The sequence below is a fragment of the Galeopterus variegatus genome, unplaced genomic scaffold (genome assembly GCF_000696425.1).
Source record: "Galeopterus variegatus unplaced genomic scaffold, G_variegatus-3.0.2 Scaffold1629, whole genome shotgun sequence".
In the NCBI taxonomy this organism is placed as follows: Eukaryota; Metazoa; Chordata; class Mammalia; order Dermoptera; family Cynocephalidae; genus Galeopterus; species Galeopterus variegatus.
In genome coordinates, this window is record NW_007727740.1 from 84,867 (window position 1) to 89,223 (window position 4,357).

The following is a 4,357-nucleotide window of genomic DNA, read 5'->3' on the forward strand; positions in this document are numbered from 1 at the left end:
GCAGAACCGCGTCGCCAGCGGAGCTCCGTCCGCCCCCCCCCCCCCCCAAGCCTCTGGAGCCTGGCGGGCCGCGGGCCGGGACGTAGGCCGGGGGCGATATTCGGGTTTACGCCTGCGGGGGAAGCAGTGGGCGAGGTCAGCGAGGGCCCGGAACCGCAGAGTCCAGCCCGAGTGGGGGCGCGCACGCCGCCCAGGAACTAGAGCTCCTCGCGGGGAGGCTTAAGTTTTCACTCACTTTGCTCTGAACCTATTTTTTAAAAGGCCTTCCTAATGCGAACACCTAGAAGGCCATCACCTCCCCTCTCCCGTACTCCATTCTCTGCCAGGCTCCCCTGCGGTCACCGAGAGGTTCGGCCCGAGGCGAATCCGCACACGCACGCAGGCGGCGCGCTGTGTCCGGGTGCGTCGGCGCCTCTGGGGCCGCCCCGGCAGGGTGGGGGGTAGGCCCGGACACGGTTTGCGCGCTGGTGTGGTGCTACGGGCTCGGGGAAACTTCTGAGGTCAGGATGAGCAGTATCAGTTCCCTCTGAGGAGCCGGGTGGAGCGCAGCGGCCGGGGTTGCGCGCCCTGCTCCGCGGGCGCGGGGAGGCCTGGGCGCCCGAACTCATCTAAAACCCTCCGCGGGCTCTAAAACGCAGGGGGCTGAGAGGCCTTTTCAAGACAGACGCTCCGGGAGATGATGTACTTATTTTTTGCACTTACTGTGCACTTAGCACCCAGAGAGCTGTTCTTTGCACTTATCAACGGAAACCCGCGGTTCCGCAGCCCCTGACTCCCTGTGGCTGCCAAGCGCGGCGCTGCCGCCGCTCGCGCGGGTTCTTCGACCTGGGCTTTCCAACAGGTGGCGAGGACCGGCGGCGACCAGCCGGGACGACCCTTGCCCAGCCTGACGTGTACGCCTGGTGGGGCCGCGGCGGGCCATTTAGCTCCAGGGGAAGGGGTGTGGGCCCGGCGCGATCCGGGATCCGGGAATGGGCGTTTGCGCTGGGAAGTGAATACGCAGGCGGGCTCCAGACGGACGCCGAGCGGCTACCCCGCCGCCGCGTAGAGCTTCCCAGGACGCCGTCCTGGATTTCTCGTAAAAAGGGTTTTTCATTGTTAAAGGCTAAGACGAATGTCACTTCCAAGTGACTGGAGTAATCAGAGGAATTCCTCTGGGATCCAGGGAGAGTCGGGGGTTACTTCTACCTCAACACACACAGCTCCCGCCCCAAGTTTGCCTTCTGAGACCTCTTTGATTTTACACACATACTTTGAGAATTCTCGATGATTAATTAATTAGGGGGTTGCGTAGGCGTGGCCAAGCCTTTCTTCCCCAGTCTTCCCTGGATGACTCCGAACCCCGGGCCGAGTCTGATTCCAGCTCGGGCCCCCGCGGCCGAGCATCACTGGCTCGGGTTGGGCGAGCCCAGCGGCTGCTAAGTGTCGCGGCTGCCACCGGCGCGCGGCTCGGAGCGCTCTGCTTCCCGGCACCGCTGCGACGCTGATTTATGTTCTGGCCGCTCGCGAGAACCCCAACGCTTTGGCTGGGTTAATTTTTGTCAATTGTTCCTCATCATCCTGAGATAGTTTGTAGCTTGAGGAGGGTTTTATTTATCACCCTGCACATTTGAAATACAGTCAGACATAAAAATAACTGACTGTGGGATTCTGGCGCAATATTGGAGCCGTCGGGGAATAATTTGGCTAACTGACTTGGACGTTTCACCTTCTAAACAGAAATGCAACGCTCAGTCAAGCTGTAAATCAGATTGTCTTCGGCAATGAAAAGGGTGGGGGGAGCACCTAAACCAGAAAGAACGGAAACAAAATAAAAGAAAATGAGAAAATGCAGATATTGACCACAGCAACACGAGCTTCAGACTGGATTTTAATCCAGGTGTGGAATTTCATCGGAGATGTGAATTCCCGAATGTTTTCCCAGCGGGATCCTTCCCAGGGATTCTAGGGTGCCACCGGAAACTGGACTGACTTCTGTCTTTCTACTTTAATACTATTTTTCTTATTAAATAATATCAAGTAATAAATGCTACTTAAAATACCCGAACTAAACTTACCCTCGGGTGAAGTCAGGTCGGGGTTTCCTTAAAGAGCTCTAATTATAAATGGAAACAAGGGAATTCAGAATGTCTTGGGCAGAACAGAGTGGGAGCTCAGGACGCGACCTAGAACTGGGAAAAGAAGGAAATCAGAAACTTCCCCGGCATTTTCATTGTTCCCAACTTTCCGTGGATAGATGGAAAAGAATCTGATAGTTTTTTCCTGCGCCTAGGATCAGGACGCGACCTAGAACTGGGAAAAGAAGGAAATCAGAAACTTCCCCGGCATTTTCATTGATAGATGGAAAAGAATCTGATAGTTTTTTCCTGCGCCTAGGAGATTCCTCTCCCCTATTTATCTAGAAGCCCGCAATATTAATTGCTCTATTTCTTACCGCTTCACATAGTCGTAGTGATCAAAAGCCTGGCCAAGACAAACCCTCAGCAAGGCAGAAACTGAAAAAGAAGAGAAACCCATACAGGCAACCACTCAACAATTCATCACAAAGGGGGAATTCAAAACACAACCAAATAAAAGTTCTGCCCGGGAAGGGCGCATCTGCTATTATTTTGCATTAGTTCTCCTCCAAGTACATTTCATTCTAGCGCAACAAAGCGGAGACCAATCTTAGGCGTTTCCCTACGCTTCCACTGTGGCAATCGGAAGATTGTTTTCTTGAAGTAAACCCACAGCGACCTTACCTATAGGCACCTGCCCCACTTTTAGTATATTTAAACAAGTATATATTTGTTTGAACTCTTTTGACCAAGACCATCCACATAACTTGTTTCTAACATTTCTCCAAATAAACTGGAATAGGAGAGCTGTGACTATTAAAATGCACAAAATTAAATTTAAAGATAACACGGGGGGCTTCAGGTAGAAATTTAGAGGGATTATTTTAAAATAAAGTTGAAGGTGTAAGGGGAGATACCTTGGTGGTCGATGCTCCTTGTTTTCCATTGATAATACTGAATACGTAGTATTAAATTATGATCGCAATCAAAATGTAGTTTCAAACGCATTGAACAAAATAATGAATATTAAATCTAATATTTTAATGGGAAAAAGATCAGCAAGTAGTTGATTTTTTTTTTTCTCAAGAGCAAATCGAATTGATGCGGTTTTGACATTTGCGTGGTCCAGTTCTTAATCTGGTAGTTTTTATATCTGCCCCAAGCTGGCTTTGCTCAAATTTATATCTCTGCTTCTTTGGAACAAGAACTCAATAAATGCAGAAAGTCCTGCTGATGGGCACCTCCTGTGTTATGAGTAATCCTTTGCCAATAGATGGCCTGATGTCCTTTTCGGTATAACCAGCTGGGAGATAAAAGAAAAATGTTTGCCTCCCCAGGGTTTATCTTATTTTATTTTATTTTTAATTCATCAGGATGAGTTTTTTTTTCTCTTAGCATCTCAAACCACAAATATCTCAAAAAATATATTTCAAAAATTAAATCTACAGATGTAATACATACTGTGAACCCCATAAAATGCGTTTACAGTGCTGACTTAAAGAAAGAAATTTATAACTTTCATATGTACCTTCCTTGTGCAATAGGCAACTGCCATATGTTTCCGACTTCCATAACTCAGTTTTCCTGGACATCTGTAGCAGGTAGTGAGTGCTTCTTAAAGTACATTTTATGTAATTTGAGAAGGAACCCTCACAAAAGACTAAAGGTGAACATTAAAAAGCACAAGTCTTTCTAGAAATGCTGGTTATTCTAAATTTACATCACTTATTATGCATACCCCGAGATAGTTTTTTCCTCTCCTTTTCTTTATGGGACTGAATTTCAAAATGCAGTAATTTAGAAATATAGCATTGTATATGCCAAAGGTTCTTTACAAGCAACATTTCCAAAACATTTAGATGTTTTGGTAGACTTCCTCTCGTTACCACTACTCTTTAGCTTTTTGCTTGAATATTCTCATTTGGTTCGTCCTCAAAATTCAGTTTGGAAATATATTCTAATATGATTATTTTATTTAAGATAAAACTTAAAAGTTTTATAATGAAAGGGGGAAAACCCCTATGCTTTTCCCTTTTTCATCCATCTTATTGTTCATGATATGCTTCTTAAAGGACAGAAGAGTTTACACAATTAAAAGTGAAAACCAAACAAAACCAAAAGTCATATACAAAAGTCATAGCTTCTTGTCAATTTTTTGCCCACATATTTGAATGCAGGGTTCATTCCCAATGCTAATACTATTTTTCAGTAGCTCACTTCTTTGTGCACAATTCCAGTGCTAGCTTTAAATAAATCTGTTAAAAGTCTTTTCATTCAGGTGAAACTGAAATGCCTTATCT